The 18,770-nt window shown below is 47.0% G+C and overlaps 2 non-coding genes across 2 annotated transcripts; both read left to right on the top strand.

Annotated features, from left to right (window-relative positions):
• Positions 1–1,425: 1,425 nt before the first annotated feature.
• On the top strand, positions 1,426–1,498 carry TRNAK-UUU (transfer RNA lysine (anticodon UUU)). The gene has a single exon. It is a non-coding gene; the product is annotated as a tRNA-Lys (tRNA).
• A 3,532-nt stretch (positions 1,499–5,030) lies between these two features.
• TRNAK-UUU (transfer RNA lysine (anticodon UUU)) lies at positions 5,031–5,103 on the top strand. Its single transcript has one exon. It is a non-coding gene; the product is annotated as a tRNA-Lys (tRNA).
• The last annotated feature ends 13,667 nt before the right edge of the window (positions 5,104–18,770 follow it).

The following is an 18,770-nucleotide window of genomic DNA, read 5'->3' as shown; positions in this document are numbered from 1 at the left end:
AAGCTTATTTAAAACATGTACGGCACGATGATACATGCCCCTCAGACATGGATTCTATACATACATGCTTTTACTATCTCACTAGGACATACATTTCCCACCTTCTCCTCTCCTCCCTTTACCCAATCATTTATAGGTATTTCATTGAATTGTATATTTTTCTGTTTGATTATTTAGATAGTGGCAGTTATTGTTGACTGCCAAAGGGTGGACTGTCAAAGTCGAAAAATATAATGATTCACATGCCTTGTACTAACCCCATGCACATGCCCGCTGCGCGTGCACCCAGTCTGCCGTGCGTGCACATGTCCGCAATTTGCGTAAAATCGCTCCGGCGATTACGCGCGTGATATGCGTATTTACGGTAGAGTTTGTGAGCTTGTAGCGGGCGACTCGTTTATAACATATTTAACCAAAATAGTGTGTTTTGTAGATTATATTCCTCTTAACAATGTCAGCAAGTATGTTTAGTGTAAACGGTTCGTGGACATGGGGATTCCTCTTTGCATGATAGGAAGGGTCAGATAAAGGTTGAACGGTGGTGTTTAGTATCCAGCTGTAGAGTATTTTATTAGTAACATATCGGTGTTGGTTAGGAAGAGATTGCTCGCTCCTGCATTATAGGGGCCTACACTGCTGTTTAGGGGTGCTTTAAGAGAGGAGGAGGAGGCCCGTGTACTGCCTCCTCCATACGGGCCCCCTCTCTCTGCAGGAGCACTGTAGAGTCTGAGCACTAGAGGGCTCAGACTCTACTGCGCATGTGCAGATCTCCAGAAAAATGGCGTGGCAGCCATTTTCCTAGTGATTTCTCTACTGCGCATGAGCAGAACTCCGTGAAAATGGCCGCTGCACCATTTTCACAGGGTTTTTAACAGCGCTGGTGACGTCGACGCTGGACTCCAGAGGGGTGAGTATTAAAAAAAAATGGGTGCGGTGGGGGCCCGTGTGCACCACACACACTGCACCCATTATAGAAACGACAGTGCTGCTGTAAAGATGACCCTGCTAGTGACATAATTTTACAGTCCTTTTAGTCCTCCCCCTATTGAAATATGTGCAATTGTGGCATTTTGCCATGAGAAGCGAGACTTGAAGTGATTAGTCCTTCCTAATGTCTGCATACCTGCATCTTCTCTCCAGTGTCTCCCGGAAAGGACAGTTGTTTGTTAGTATTGCATTATCTAGTGGAGACATACTCTGAAAACCTGAAAGTTTGTTTTGTTAAATTACAGCATACCATAGTCTCCATTTAGTATGAAGGCAACGGCTGCTGCTAGCTTTATTTTGCAGAATGCAACAGATCATCAATGTCTCCTGCATCACCATTCTTAAATAGCAGTGATACTTATTTTTACCTTATTCATGGGGAAACAGCATACCCAGGTTGAAGAAGTTAATTCTTGAAAATATGATGCAACACTCAGAGCCCGGATAGCTCAATTGGCAGAGCATCAGACTTTTAATCTGAGGGTCCAGGGTTCAAGTCCCTGTTCGGGCGTAAACTTTTAATTTAGGGCAGCAGTTCTCAATCCTCAAGTGCTCACAAATGCCCATGTTTTCAAGGTTTCCTGTTAAGTGGGACAATTCAGGAAAATAGACGTTATGTATGATTGAAGAAATCAAGAAAACATGATCTGATGGGGGTTCTGTAGGATCGGCGTTGAAAGTCTCTGATTTAAGGAATAAAAAAAATAAATGCCTCTATTAAACAAATTACAGATAAATCCAGAATTGGTAGTGTAGGTTTTATCGGTGTCAGGTATAGACTGCCTCATTTATAAACGTTGCAGGTAGTGGCAAGAGAATAAAATTCTTATCCTTGTAATGTTATAGTATCACCACATGGTGGCAGGACACATTAACACACTTAAGTGCCCTACACACTTAAAGATTATCTGTCCAATCTCTCTGGTTGGAACAAAAATCTGGAAATGTATGGGAGCAAATGACAATTGACCATTGTCCCCGGGCCGCCTCCTAGTCCCACTCCCAGCCAGCAGTCAGTGGCTGCCTCTGTGCTGTGGGCGGGACTATGTAAAATTACTCAGTGTGCGTGCGCGTGGCTTCAGGTGCTGGCGCCGCACAGCGCGCGGTGAGTTTCCAGTGCTAAACTGTGTGCCCACCCGCCGGAGATAGGGGAAGAAGAGGCGCACGCTGCGCTCTCCTCCCCGTCCTCACACAGCAGAAGCAGCAGCCGCCTCCGCTTCCTCCTCCTCCCCGCCCAAGCGAACCATCGGCAGTAACAGCAGCGCGGTGAGCAGCACGGGGCGGGGGTGTATCTGGCACTTGGGACACATCTGGCGCCTGGGGCATATCTGACACTGTGGGGCAAGTGTATCTGGCACTGGGGGCATAGCTGGCACTATAGGGCAGATGTATCTGGCACTGGAGGCATATCTGACACTGGGGCAAGTGTATCTGGCACTGGAGGCATATCTGACACTGGGGGCATATCTGGCACTGGGGGGCATATCTGGCACTGTGGGGCAGGTGTATCTGGCACTTGGGGTGTATCTGGCACTTGGGGCATATCTGACACTGTGGGGCATATCTGACACTGGGGGCATATCTGACACTGTGGGGCAGGTGTATCTGGCGCTAGGGGGATATCTAGCACTGTGGGGCCGGTGTATCTGACACTGGGGGCATATCTGGCACTGGGGCATGTGTATCTGGCACTGTGGGGCATGTATATCTGGCACTGGGGGCATATCTGGCACTGAGGGCATATCTGACACTGGGGCAAGTGTATCTAGCACTGGAGGCATATCTGACACTGGGGGCATATCTGGCACTCGGGGGGGCATATCTGGCACTGTGGGGCAGGTGTATCTGGCACTGAGGGCATATCTGGCACTTGGGGTGTATCTGGCACTTGGGGCATATCTGACACTGGGGGCATATCTGGCACTGTGGGGCATGTGTATCTGGCACTGGGGGCATATCTGGCACTGTGGGGTAGGTGTATCTAGCACTGGAGGCATATCTGACACTGGGGGCATATCTGACAATCGGGGGCATATCTGGCACTGTGGGGCAGGTGTATCTGGCACTTGGGGCATATCTGGCACTTGGGGCGTATCTGGCACTTGGGGCGTATCTGGCACTGTGGGGCATATCTGACACTGGGGGCATATCTGGCACTGTGGGGGCATTTATCTGGCACTGTGGGGGCATTTATCTGGCACTGGGGGCATTTATGTAGCACTGTGGGGGCATTTATCTGGCACTGTGGGGGCATTTATTTGGCACTGTGGGGGCATTTATCTGGCACTGGGGGCATTTATGTAGCACTGTGGGGTCATATCTGGCACTGTGGGGTCATATCTGGCACTGTGGGGGCATTTATCTGGCACTGTGGGGACATTTATCTGGCACTGTGGGGGCATTTATCTGGCACTGTGGGGGCATTTATCTGGCACTGTGGGGTCATTTATGTAGCACTGTGGGGTCATATCTGGCACTGTGGGGGCATTTATCTGGCACTGTGGGGGCATTTATCTAGCACTGTGGGGGCATTTCTGTATCTGGCACTGTGGGGGCATTTATCTAGCAGTGTGGGGGCTTTTCTGTATCTACATATCTCGCACTGTGTGGCCATTTATGTATCTGGCATTGCTGGGGGGCATGTCATGTGTTGCTGGCACTGCTGGGGGGCATGTCATGTGTAGCTGGCACGGCTGGGGAGCATATCATGTAGTGTTCCCGCTAGGCGTCTGTGGCTAGGCAATGTGTCTAACGTGCTCTGCCTGGCGTAAAGTGTCTAACGTGCTCTGCCTGGCGCAAAGTGCCTAACGTGCTCTGCCTGGCGCAAAGTGTCTAACGTGCTCTGCCTGGCGCAAAGTGTCTAACGTGCTCTGCCTGGCGCAAAGTGCCTAACGTGCTCTGCCTGGCGCAAAGTGTCTAGGAGGTTGTACCTGGTGCAGTGTGTATTAACTGCACTACTGTGTGGTGTAATGCGAATTGCCACTATTATGTGGCCACGCACCTTCCCCACGAAGCAACGCCCCTAAATTTTTGCTGCACTGTCCATACTTTCCCATATAGGTAGATGAGCAACAAGAATTACAGTATGTACATCATTTTGCCCTCCTAACTTAAAAATGTGCCCTCCCTGCCCTAAAAAGTGAACACTATCGTGTAGCTGGCACTGCTGGGGGGCATATTGTGTGTAGCTGGCACTGCTGGGGGGCTTATCATGTCTATCTGGCACTGCACATTGTGTATCTGGCACTATACTGGAGACATTGTGTGTAAGGAACACTACTGTGGCTGTTATGTGTAAGGCTGCTATTGTGCGTAGAGGGGGTGTGAAAACATATTTATTTATAGTCTACTAATATGAAGTTATGAGGCCATGCCCACTTTCCAAGAGGCCACACCCACTTTCCCTGGAGCGCGCGCGACGAAGGCGCGCGCATGGGGGGGGGGCGCTTTTACATGTTTTCGCTCAGGGTGCTAGTAGGCCTGGAGCCGGCCCTGACCACGCCCCTTCCAGGTCAACACGCCTGCATTCATTCTCACATGCCAGGAAATAGCTTCTCTATTTCCCCCCACCTGCTACCCACAGACTTAGGGGGTACCCTTGTTTGAAATAGTAGAGTCCCCAGAGGAGTTATACTATGGTGATCGCAAGAGATAACCAATTCACTGCAGAAACCATTATAAAGTTCAGTAATGTGAGGACATTTATTCCATACTGGCTTTAATAAACTCTCAGGGACACCCTCATTTTAGTCATTTTAGGGAATAGTCCCCTCTTTCTAACAATATGGCCGCATCCTGGCACCTACACACTCAATCTAGTATCAGCTCCTGACTGTTGAAATAAATGCAAATAAATATAAACCTGTCATAATGCCACCTAGTGGCTGGATACATTATTCATGTCTGATAAACAATTGCAAGCTATCACAAAGAAACAGGAACAAAAACTTAAGTTAAATCCCTTAAATGTGGTAATAAAATGCAAAAGAATGTTATGGGCGTTTTCCAGCACCTGGTGGTTATTTTTGGAATGAAAAAGCAGAGCCCGGATAGCTCAGTCGGTAGAGCATCAGACTTTTAATCTGAGGGTCCAGGGTTCAAGTCCCTGTTCGGGCGTTAGTCTTTTTTAGTTCATAAATTAAGGGAATACAACATAAAAGGTGTGAGGTTTTTAGCCACATTTAAAGGGAACAGAAAAACCATCACCTATATCCAGAAATTGCAGTTTAAGGCTTAAAGGAGATAAGGACCTTAGTGGTCATTCCGAGTTGTTCGCTCTGTAATTTTCTTCGCATCGCAGCGATTTTCCGCTAATTGCACATGCGCAATGTTCGCACTGCGACTGCGCCAAGTAAATTTGCTATGCAGTTAGGTATTTTACTCACGGCATTACGAGGTTTTTTCTTCGTTCTGGTGATCGTAATGTGATTGACAGGAAGTGGGTGTTTCTGGGCGGAAACTGGCCGTTTTATGGGTGTGTGCGAAAAAACGCTGCCGTTTCTGGGAAAAACGCGGGAGAAACGGAGGAGTGTCTGGGCGAACGCTGGGTGTGTTTGTGACGTCAAACCAGGAATGAAACTGACTGAACTGATCGCAGATGCTGAGTAAGTGTGGAGCTACTCGGAAACTGCTAAGAAGTGTCTTTTCGCAATTTTGCTAATCTTTCGTTCGCAATTTTGATAAGCTAAGATTCACTCCCAGTAGGCGGCGGCTTAGCGTGTGCACTGCTGCTAAAAGCAGCTTGCGAGCGAACAACTCGGAATGAGGGCCCTTATTCAGCTTCAGTTGCAGTTTTGCGATTTTAGCAAAACTGCAACTGGCTGCGATCGCATGATTGGGGCTACCCAGCACAGGGCAAGGCCGTCCAGAATGCAAATATCCGGCAGTGATGCGATCGCAACATAATTACGATCGTCTTGCTGATTTGTGGAAGCCCCCATACCTTCGCGAAGGCAGACGCAGGGCAGCCATTTTTTGGGTTGCAATGGCCTGTGATGTTATGCAGCTGCCCTGAACCCACCCCCATTTCTGTCGAATCACCAGCCCTACGCCAAGTTCATGCCCCCGCAATGCTGCGTTGCCACCCTGCAAATGACTCAGCTTGTCAATCAGGCAGAGACACTCACATAGTGAGATGCAATCGCAGTTCCCCAGTTCGCGCATGCACAGTGTGTGTGGTCACAGTGCAAGACTGAGCGGGAAAATGCGATCGCATATCAGTATTGACGGCTACTGAATAGGGGCCTAAATTCATTCCTTAGCCACCTCCTTTCTACATTCTCCTGGAGTCAGCACTGGGTTAAATAAATGCCTGTATCCTTTTTAGAAAAGTTAAATCCTCCATCTGGACCTGCTCTTATCTTTTCTACCCATCATTATGCTACTGAGACAGACCTGTGCGGAGACGCAGATGTGCATTATCTAAGTTACTTAATCAGGTCACATTGAAGCAGTTATTATTATTATTATTATCCTTTGTTTATATGGTGCCACAAGGGATCCGCAGCACCCAATTACAGAGTACATAGACAAATAAGCAAATCAGGAAAACAGTGACTTACAGTTAAACAAGTATACAGGGTATGTAAACATGGCTGCATCAGCGGACAACACTGTATCAGGGTGGCAGAAAGCCACAGGATTTGGTGCCGTCAAAGATGGTTTAAGTAAGAGAGGAAAAGCACAAGAGGGAAGAGGGCCCTGCTCATGAGAGCTTACATTCTAAATGGGAGGGGCAGTCATTCATATATTGCTTAATACTCATAGAATTTGTCGGCAGATAAGAACCACTTGGCCCATCTAGTCTGCCCCTTTTTTTTTTATATATTATTTTTTTATCACTAACCTTATTTGATCCTTATTTCTTTGTAAGGATATCCTTATGTCTATCCCATGCATGTTTAAATTGCTCTACTGTCTTAGCCTCTACCACCTCTGATGGGAGGCTATTCCACTTGTCCACTACCCTTTCTGTGAAATAATTTTTCCGCAAATTTCCCCTGAACCTCCCCCCCTCCAGTCTCAGTGCATGTCCTCGTGTCCTATTGCTTCTCTTCATTTGGAGAATGTTTCCCTCCTGGACTTTGTTAAAACCCTTCATATATTTGAAAGTTTCTATCATGTCCCCCCTTTCCCTTCTCTGCTCCAAACTATACATATTGAGATTTCTTAGTCTTTCTGGGTATGTTTTGTGATGTAGGCCATGCACCATTTTAGTTGCCCTCCTTTGTACAGTTTCTAATGTATTAATATCCTTTTGAAGATATGGCCTCCAGAACTGAATACAGTATTCTAGATGAGGCCGTACCAATGACCTATACAGTGGCATTATTACTTCTTTCTTTCTGCTGCTGATTCCTCTCCCAATGCAGCCAAGCATCTGACTAGCCTTCCTCATTGCCTTGTTACATTGCTTACCTGCCTTTAAGTCATCTGAAATAGTGACTCCTAGATCCCTTTCCTCCTCAGTAGTTTCCAGTATAGTGCCATTAATACTGTATTTAGCTTTAGGATTTTTGAGACCCAAGTGCATGATTTTGCATTTTTTGGCATTAAACTGTAATTGCCAGACTCTTGACCATTCCTCTAGTCTACCTAGATCCTCAATCATTTGTTTTACCCCACCTGGTGTGTCTACCCTGTTGCATACCTTTGTGTCATCTGCAAAAAGGCATACTTTCCCTTTAATCCCATTTGCAATGTCACCAATAAAGATATTAAAAAGCACTGGTCCAAGTACAGATCCCTGGGGTACTCCACTGGTAACATTTCCCTCCTGTGAATGCACTCCATTTACCACAACTCTCTGTTTTCTATCCTTCAACCAAGATCTTATCCATTCAATAATCCTAATATCCAATCCCAAACTTTCAAGTTTATTTAGCAGTCTGCGATGTGGAACTGTGTCAAAAGCCTTACTAAAGTCAAGATAAGCTATATCCATGGCTCCACCTTTATCCATCACTTTAGTCACGCAATCAAAAAAGTCAATAAGATTTGTTTGACATGATCTTCCCCCAGTGAATCCATGCTGTTTGGGATCCAGTAAATTGCCGGATTTGAGATGATCTACAACTCTTTCTTTTAAGAGTGTTTCCATCAATTTCCCTACTACTGATGTAAGACTCACTGGTCTGTAGTTGTTTGCCTCTTCCTTGCTTCCACTTTTGTGCAGTGGGACTACGTTTGCTCTTTTCCAGTCCCCTGGAATTTCTCCTGTAGCTAATGACTGGTTGAATAATTCTGTCAATGGTGCTACCAGCACCTCTTTAAGTTCTTTTAGTATCCTTGGATGTATCCCATCTGGCCCCATAGATTTGTCCACTTTCAGCTTTGAGAGTTCTGTTAGGACCTTCTCCTCTGTAAATGTACTTGTTTCATTTTCCTGAATATCCCTGCAACTTAACTGTGGCCCCTTCCCCTCTCTTTCAGTAGTAAATACTGAGCAAAAATAATCATTAAGATGATCTGCTATTAAATTGTCTCCCTCAACAAGATTCCCAGTGTCCGTCTTTAGTTTTATAATTCCGCCTTTTGTTTTTCTTTTTTCGCTTATATACCTAAAAAAAGTTTTGCCTCCTTTACCCACTGACTGGGCCATTTTCTCCTCAGCTTGTGCCTTTGCACATCTGATTACCTTCTTTGTCTCCTTCTGTCTAACAAGATATATCTTTTTGTCTTCATTATTTTGTGTCTGCTTATATTTCCTAAAAGCCATCTTTTTTGCTCTCACAATATTTGCTACTTCTTTTGCAAACCACACTGGCTTCCTTTTCCTTGTGTTTTTCCTAACAGTTTTGATACAAAGGTCTGTTGCCTTCAATATTGCACATTTGAATGTTTTCCACCTCTCCTGCACTGTTTCCAAGTTCCTCCACTCTGCCAAAGAATCGCTTACACATTTTCCCATCCCTACAAAATCAGCCTTCCTAAAATCCAACACCTTTGTTTTTGTATGGGACGAGTCAGTCTCTGTCTTAATGCTGAACCATACTGCTTGATGATCACTGGATCCGAGGTTTTCACCCACTTTTACGTCTGATAATCTGTCTCCATTTGTAAGTATTAAGTCTAATATTGCGTCTTTCCGAGTGGGCTCCCTCACCAATTGGTGGAGGGATGCTCCCTGAAGGGAATTTAAAATGTTCCTACTTCTAGTGGAACTAGCAACAGACACCTCCCAGTTTACATCAGGAAGATTAAAGTCTCCCATGATTATTACCTCTCCTTTTAATGCCATTTTAGTTATGTCCTGCAATAGGTTCTTGTCAAGTTCCTCTTCCTGACCTGGTGGCCTGTATATCACGCCAATACGAATAATCAACTTTTCCCCTGTTTCTATGGTCACCCAAAGGGCCTCAGTTTTTTCTTCAATACTTTGTATTAATGTAGTATTTATGGCATTTTTTACATACATTGCTACCCCTCCCCCGATTTTTCCAATTCTGTCCTTCCTAAACAAGTATATCCCGGTATAGCTATATCCCAGTCATGATTTTCATTGTACCATGACTCTGTAATTGCCACAATGTCTAGATCATCCCTTGTCATTATTGCAGTTAGTTCTGGGATTTTATTTACTAAGCTCCTAGCATTTGCACACATAGCTTTTAGAGTTTTGTTTGTGCTTTTTCTGTTCCTAGCTATGTTCTTCTCTCTGCCTATTTTTATTTGGTTTTGATCTGAATTATCTTCTGTTGCTGTGGATATGCTTCCTATTCCCTTTGCCTGCAGAAACAATACCTCTGTGTTGGGGGAGCAGATTTCTTTATTCCTATTTGGTTCACTGCCCCCCTTTGTTAGTTTAAATAGCTCTTGATGAAGCATCCAAACTGTTCAGTTAGTATTTTCGTTCCCGTTGAAGATGGGTGCAGGCCGTCACTTTTGTATAAGCTCCTATCTTGCCAGATGGTGTGACTATGGCCTATAAATCCAAATCTCTCCTCATTGCACCATGTCCTTAGCCAAACATTGAAGTTTCTGATGCAATGAGTTCTGTCTTCCCCTCTGTGTACTGGCAATACTTCTGAAAAAGATACAGTGGTTGCCACCTGCTTCAGAGCAGTCCCTAACTTCCTAAATTCATCTTTTACAGCCATGAGTTCTGCATTTGCCAGGTCATTTGTCCCTAGGTGGACAATGACATCCACCTCCCCATCTTTTCTTGCTGCCTTCACAATTCTTAGCATGCGCTCTTTATCCCTTGGAGCTGTGGCTCCAGGTAAGCACCTTACTTGTTTCTCTACTTCATTTGCATTTCCCAGATGTATTCCTCTAATAATGGAATCTCCCAAAAGAAGTGCAGTCCTTTTTGGAGATTCAATTTTCCTGTTCCATTTCCTGTTCCTATGGTTGGTAGATGTCCCCATATCCTCCTGTTCTGTAGTGCCTCTATTAGTTGTATCTTCCAGCCCTGCAAGAGTAGCATACGAGTTTTGCAGTGTCACCGCTTGCGGGAGGTGTCTGTGTCCCTCTGGAAACCTCTGCCCTTGAGAGCCCACAGTAGTCCAGGCAGAATGTCTTCTGGTGGCTCTCTGAGGCAGTGGAGGCTTCAAAGACACAGACATCTTACAAATCTCAGCATGCAGTTTTGCTATCTCCTCCTTCAGCAGAGAAAATTGCTCACAGATTGGACAGCAGCTGAGTCTCCACGCTGCCTCTTTCCAAACAAATGCTTTACATCCATTGCACTGCACAAGGCCAAACATTGTATCAGATGTGAATGGTAATCCCAATTTTTGTGGATTTGTATGTGCTATCATCTGCAAGACTGGAGCCAACCCAATCAGGACCTTTGGGTGGCATCTCTTTATTCCATCAAAGTTCTGGGTTGGATAAAAAAGCAATACTGGGGCTGGCTATATGTACTGGCAGAATACATACCTATTACCGTCAGCCGGGACAGCGGGATCCCGCCCACCAGTATGCTGGCAGCGGGGTGAGTGCTAGAAAGCCCCTTGCAAGCTCGCAGCGCTCGCCATGCTGTGGGCACGGTGGCTCACTAAGCTCACTACAGGATCTATTCTCCCTCTATGGGTGTTGTGGACACCCACAGAGGGAGAAAAGCCTGTGGTGCCGGTATTCTGCCGGAGGGTTTTCACTGCCTGTCGGGATTCCAGAGTCGGCATTGTGACCACCGGGATCCTGACAGGCGGTCTCGTGATTGCCTCCCGTACTGGCAGGACTGGTTAGAGTTTTAGAGAGCGGTGTCCCGCACCAGAACTATTAACATTTTATTGTAATGCAGAGGATTAAATGTTTACTATCTTGTGTATGTTTGATCCACACACAATGCAAAACATGGGTTCTACCACCTGATCCAAAGGGTAAATATGAAAACCTCGTGGCAGGGATCAGTTTATCTGGTGCGCTCCATCTCATACACATAAATATTGTGCTATGTTTTTAGTACAACATTTTTATCTGTATTCAATTTTTTTTAAATTAAATACCAATCCCCACGTGGAATGTATATCCTATATTAATTATCTCAGATGTGGTATTAATATGACCCGAGTATAAGTTCATACAGAAGAGAAACATTTAAAAATAAGTAAAGAATAGGAAAAAGTGATGAGGAAAATTTAGACAAATGCTTTTGTCTGTGTGAACAAATAAGAATTAAAAACAAGCCGTGTGTCGTCTCTTATATTCGGTCTTTAGGTCGACAGTAAGTAGATCGACAATGTTTTGGTCGACAGTAACTAGATCAACAGGGTTTCTAGGTTGACAGGGTATTTAGGTCGACATGTTCTAGATCAACATGTCAAAAAGTCCACATGAGTTTTTCACATTTTCTTTTTTTTTTTTTTTTTACTTTTTCATACCTGTGCCGTGCGCAGCGGTAGCGGAGTGAGGCACGTTGCCCGAAGCATGGCGAGCCATGTGAGAGCACACAGTGCACTAATTGGGGTTCCCGGTCACTGTACGGAGAAAATGACACAATTTAAAAAAAAAAATTCATGTCAACCTTTTGACCTGTCGACCTAAAGACCCTGACGACTTAGCATCCCTGTCAACCTACTTACTGTCGACCAATAGTGGTTGACCCAAACATTGTCGACCTACTTACTGTCGACCTTACATACTACACCCCTTATTTTCATATGTCACCGTTATACTCTTTTGCTGAGTTTCTATGTTCCTATGCTCTGGTTTTTATGTCATTTAAATGAAGGTGATTTATTTTGAATGTGCCAACACTGCATTCTCTTGCTTAATTTTCTTTTATGTTGGTGTTTTTATTATACACTCTTCAACACATATATAATATTAGCTATATGAATGCTGAAATAAAAGGTTCTCTAGGATTCACATTATAATGGATACATAAATTACCCTTTCAGTTGAGACAGTAACTGTTTGTTATACACTCTGAGGCAAATTCCTATACCTGATACATTTGTATCTATTGCACGGAAAGCACTGCTTTAGTATCCAAATAGCACTTAATAGAAGGCAGCTCGGAATGAAGCTGTCTAATTCTGTAATTACTTCATATACTGTATATTTTGCTTCACAGTGCACTGCTGACCAGGTTATTCCAGCTGATATAAGAGTGTTCTTTTAGAATAGTAAAATAGTATTACACCTTAAGTAGAGTGTCCGTTTAGATGTAATTCCAGGTACATACATATTACTAGGTGATTCATTGCACCCTACGGGTGCTCTTCACACCGTCGTAAGGGGCTACGCCCCTTTAACCCTTGCACGCCCTTGTGCCATGCAATATGTGTATTATATGGAGTATTGCCTCCAATAATAATTGTGTGGGTGGTTAAATATTGCACTGACAAAGGGAGTGCGATGGTTAAGGGGTCGTAGCCCCTTGCAACGGCATGAACAGCGCACGCAGGGCCTGAGGAATCACCTAGTAGGTGCTGTGGTTGGGGTTGTGGTGGGTGCGGGGGAGATGCCGATAGGGTAGGGGGGCCGGGGGGAGGGACTGGTGCGGTGGTGGGGGGAGGGGCGGATGTGTGGGTGCCGTGGGTGGGGGTCCAGAGCCGCCGGAGGTGGGGAAGTAGCGGTTGCAGGGGTGCCGCAGGTGGGGGAGGGGTGGATGCGGTGGTGCTGCGGTGGGGGAGCAGCTGGTGTGGGGTGCTGCAGCTGGGGCAGGGGGTCTGGAGCCACCACAAGTGCTGGAGGGGGGGTGGGGGGGGTGGGGGGGGGTGCCGCAGATGGGGCCTGGAGGTACTGGGAGTTAGGGAGGGGGAGGTAATGCTTCTCCTGGAAGCAGCTAAGCTGCTGTCCTCCCTTTGGCAGCAGCTCTTCCAGAGACTCGCACAGCAGCCAGTCACTATTGCTAGTGCTAGTGTCCCAATGTGCCGCATTACAAGGAAGAAAATGCACTTAATAAACTACAGCTCCCAGCAAGCCTTAGCGCCGGAATGCTTTGGCGCTAAGGGCTGCTGGGAGCTGTAGTTTATTTAGTGCATCTACTTCCCTGTAATGTGGCGCGTTGGGACACCGGGGCTAACAATAGTGACTGGCTGGCAGAACTGAGTGACTCGCTGAATCAATGTAAAAGGTGAGAGTGCTGTGCAATGTCAGTGTCACTGCACACCCACTGCACTGCACAGCACTGTCACCTTTTACGTTGATTCAGCGTCCAGACATTACCCTCTGTGATATCACCCACTCTGTCTGTTACATGAGCCATCTTGGGGCTTCCAGGCCGGCAGCCCAGGTGCTGTGTTGTGGAGTCAGGGCCTCTGGGGATCTGGGCGTGGTTGTGGCTGGGAGGCACTTCTGTGACATCACGTGCAGAGGAGGCTCCAGGGCTCAGAGACTATGCAGTGCAGGGAGGGCTATGAAAGCCTTCCGCTTCGCCGCTTTCATACACATCTATGCCGGTGGCCGCAGCAGCTTTTGTTCCACCTGCGCCGTGGCTAGGGAGTGGGGATTGTTGATGCCGGAGGGGGGCAGGTGGACTGGCAGCAGGACATAGGACGCTGCAATAAAAGGATCTTTCTTCCCCTATCTACAGTATACAGACTTGCTGCAGATGCAGTGGCATACCCTTCAACTGTACGTTTTTGGCAGGTACAGTACTTTTTTTTTTAAATGGTCTGTATCGATTTTTGGATCTCCAAACTCCCATTTAAAGTATAGGAAAAGGGGCGTGGTCACACTAATTTACCCTGACCACGCCCCTTTTCGAATTTGTAGCGATTTTTATGTGTAAATTGTTGGAGGGTATGTTGCTGCAGATGCAGTGGGCCTATTTTGGGGTGTGGACCTGGAGCTGCAGCTCCATCAGTCCCAATGTTAATCCTGCTCTGGGAACACCCAGCAGCCAAAGGGCAGTGCCTCCCATTGGATGTAACCTGTGTGGAAGGTTGTTTCTCGCCCAATCAGCTATGGACAGAGGCGTAACTAGGGTTTTCGGAGCCCAGGGCAAGATGGAAAATGGCGCCCCCCCCCAAAAAAAAAAAAAAACATACAAAAAGAAGCATGTGCGCGCGCCTTCGGCGCGCGGGGCGAAAAAATGGGCATAGCCACACACCAGAAGGGGTGTGGCCACACACCAGAAGGGGTGTGGCCACACACCAGAAGGGGTGTGGCCACTGAAAATGGCCCACAGTGCCAGTTACATTGCCCCACAGTGCCAGTTACATTGCCCCACAGTGCCGGATACATTGCCCCACAGTGCCGGATACATTGCCCCACAGTGCCAGTTACATTGCCCCACAGTGCCGGATACATGCCCCACAGTGCTGGATACATGCCCCACAGTGCCAGATACATTGCCCCACAGTGCCAGATACATGCCCCACAGTGCCAGATACATGCCCCACTCAGTGCCAGATACATGCCCCACTCAGTGCCAGATACATGCCCCACTCAGTGCCAGATACATGCCCCACTCAGTGCCAGTTACATTGCCCCACAGTGCCAGTTACATTGCCCCACAGTGCCAGTTACATTGCCCCACAGTGCCAGATACATTGCCCCACAGTGCCAGATACATGCCCCACAGTGCCGGATACAATGCCCCACAGTGCCGGATACATGCCCCACAGTGCCAGTTACATGCCCCACAGTGCCAGATACATTGCCAGTTACATGCCCCACAGTGCCAGTTACATGCCCCACAGTGCCAGTTACATGCCCCACAATGCCAGATACATGCCCCTCAGTGCCAGGCCCCACTCAGTGCCAGTTACATGCCCCATTTGGTGCCAGTTACATGCCCCACAGTGCCAGATACATTGCCCCACAGTGCCTGATACATTGCCCCACAGTGCCAGATACATGCCCCACAGTGCCAGGCCCCACTCAGTGCCAGTTACATGCCCCATTTGGTGCGTTACATGCTCCACAGTGCCAGATACATTGCCCCACAGTGCCAGATACATGCCCCACAGTGCCAGGCCCCACTCAGTGCCAGTTACATGCCCCATTTGGTGCCAGTTACATGCCCCACAGTGCCATATACATTGCCCCACAGTGCCAGATACATGCCCCACAGTGCCAGGCCCCACTCAGTGCCAGTTACATGCCCCATTTGGTGCCAGTTACATGCCCCACAGTGCCAGATACATTGCCCCACAGTGCCAGATACATGCCCCACAGTGCCAGGCCCCACTTGGTGCCAGATACATGCCCCACTGTGCCGCTGCCCCCCCCCCCCCCCCCCCGTCACTTACCGGCTGGTGGCTTCTTGTTGCTATGTGAGGGGAGGAGAGCGCAGCGCCTCTCCTTCCCCTCGCCGCTCCAGGTCCCCGGCGGCTGTCTGGCGCCGGTTCGCTAGCCAATCAGAGCTCGCGGACCGGCAGCCAATCAAGAGCCGGTCCGCAAGCTCTGATTGGCTAACGCCGGAGACCGGACACAGCAGCGCTGCTGGCAGCGCTGCTAGTGCTGGCAGCGGCGGTGAGGGGGGGGGGGGGGGGAGAGATGCTGCGCTCTCCTCCCCTCACATTTCGGGTCAACGGGGGCGAGTGGGGCATGATGCCCTGGACACCGGCGGCGCCCCCCTCTCCTGGGCCTGCCAAGGCGCCCAGGGCACGTGCCCTACTCGCCCTACCCTAGATATGCCTCTGGCTATGGACTGGGTGTGATAGACCTGCTGCTAACCCAATGAGAGCTCCTAGACACGCCCATCGCTAGCCACACAGTCACAGAGTGACAGATCTGGGCTATTATATAGGAGATATATATATATATCTAATATATATATGCCTAAACAGCAAGTATAGTGTCAGCTGACTGTAATTCTAAACACACATGTATTTTATTACTACTGTGTGATCGTTGTGGTTTATACATATAATATGAACATTGGTTTATAAATGGAGCATTGATTTGTGTGTTTTACATATGCATATGTCATAACCAGTGTCGGACTGGGGCATGTAGGGCCCCCCGGGGGAATGCAATGGTATGGGCCTATGTTAGGGGTGTGGCCAGTCTGCAGAGGGGGTGTGACCTGCCATCTCATTGGTTTGACTAACCATTAGAGAGTGCAACGTCTGGGCCCATTCATAAATATATACAGTAAATTCAGTTGCTGCATGCATGATAATGTACCAGATTAATAACAGAGCAAAAACAGAACTGTAGAAAATACACCATGGTCCAGTATAAGGTAACATATGTATAATGTATAATTCAAGTGCACAGTCTGATCTTTAAAGCAAGAGGTGGGCCCCCAGGCTGTAGGGCCCACCAGTGGTTTCCCCTGTACCCCTGTGGGCCAGCCCGAGCCTGGTCATAACCATGCGCTAATGTGTAACAGACAATATAAGTTTTTTGTGTATGTATCTCCAGCATGTGTTCTCACACGAATCTGAGGTGTTCAAACATTTAGAATGCTTCTAACTTGTAGTGTCCTCCCATCGGTCCACTGTATCTAGCTGAGTATTATTGAAAGGTGACCTACACTTTATTATATTTCTCGTTTTATCACTCAATATTCAAGTGATGGTGATAAAACTATGTCAGCATATCACAAGTGGCTTCTGACCACGAGTGCTTGGTATCACACTTCCACATCTCACATATCTATGCAGCTTATACAGTGTCGGGAACAATCATATCATATTATTCAGAGCTATAGGATAACAAAATTAAAATTCAATAGTGCTGGCGGCAGAGGCTACACCTAGACTAGAGGACAGAAGCTCTAGTCCTCTAGCTGAAGCATGGTTGATATGCTGCTGACATTGGGGGCAGAAAAACAGGGGCGTGACGGCCCCATTTTCTTAACATTCTTAGACACAGTCCTGGCAGCGTGATTAACACAGTTTATCCTATGCTGTGTTTTCGGATGCAGCAGCGGATCATTGGAGCCTGCACTGGGCATCTTTTTACTTAATTTTACACAGCCGCTGGGTGCAATCAGCCCCTCTATCCATACTGGAGGAGTAACTGATAGGGGTGTAGTATGGTATGCTGGCGGCTGGACTCCCGGCGACCAGCATACCGGCACCGGGAGCCCGACCGCTGGTATACCAACAGCGTGGCGAGCGCAAATGAGCCCCTTGTGGGCACGGTGGCGCGCTATGCGTGCCACGCTATTTTATTCTCCCTCCAGGGGGGTTGTGGTCCCCCACGAGGGAGAAAGTGTCAGTATGCCAGCTGTCGGGATTCCGGCGCCGGTATACCAACAGTCGGCATACTGAAGACCACCCGCTGATAGTGGGGAACACTTGCTGCATATACAAAGAATTGTCTAAGCACTAGTAGATGCCTGAAGTGGGATGAGACCTCTGCCTAGCTGGGAAATGGGGCAGGTGGATATCCTAGCATTTTGCATTATTAAGAGTTATACAGGAGTTAAACAGGAGGAAAACAATCTGCCTGAAATCTGTCCTACAGTAAAACTACATTGAGGAAACTGCTTTATGGCCTCAGCCCAATTCAAACACCTGGACAGTACTTACTGGGTACCCTGCTTGTAGTATTGCAAGGTGTAAACACTTTTTTATTGTTTTTAGTCTCTCCCCTATGGCTCCTGTACCCCATCCTGGACACTCTGCCCAGCTGGACCTCAATGACCTGGCTGTGAAATTCTGCCTGACACTCTTCCTAATGCTGCTGTTGGCTTGGGCTCTGTTCCCTGCACCCCATTGACAAACAGGTGACCGAAACCACTTTCTCTGCACCACTATTCCCAGGAGCTATGGCACATACCCTGATTTCAGAGCAATCCTGGTAAATCCGGGATATAGAGCATCCCTACCCCAATCCTCATTTTAATAGTCTAACCTAAACCTCACCCTAAAGGTTAATCCTAATGCCATATCCTTAATACTCTAATCACGAGCCTCTCTTTAACCATAGCATCCTATACCTAATACCTTAACCCAAACTGCTAAACCAACCCTAATAACCTATTCCTAATAGCCTAATACACTAACCCAAGCCACTAAACCAACCCTAATACCCTAACCCTAATACTCTAACCCTAAAGGGCAGACTGGGTGGTCTATACTGCCATCAAATTCTCTGTTTCTATGTTATGTTTCTATGTGCCTGTATCAATTACAAATGCCTGATGACTGGAGCAAATACACAGTGATAATGATCACCATCCATATTACATGGTCGCTTCTGATTGGCTGATCATCAATAGATGTTTTCCCTTTCTTTTCTGTTTTGTTGCTTTCATTTGTACACAAGAGAGAGGTTTATATTCTGTATTAACGGGATTTTTTTAGAAAAAATAATAATTTTTGAATCAAACCTAAAACCAAATGTTTTTTTTGTCGCTATCAAAACAAATGTTAACAAACTTTTCTGGTTGGTTGTAAGTATATCTGGTTGTAAGTACATCTGACAAA

This window comes from Pseudophryne corroboree, chromosome 6 (genome assembly GCF_028390025.1).
Source record: "Pseudophryne corroboree isolate aPseCor3 chromosome 6, aPseCor3.hap2, whole genome shotgun sequence".
Taxonomy (NCBI): Eukaryota; Metazoa; Chordata; class Amphibia; order Anura; family Myobatrachidae; genus Pseudophryne; species Pseudophryne corroboree.
Note: the sequence above shows the minus strand (reverse complement) of the source record. Positions and strands in the feature narration are given on the sequence as shown.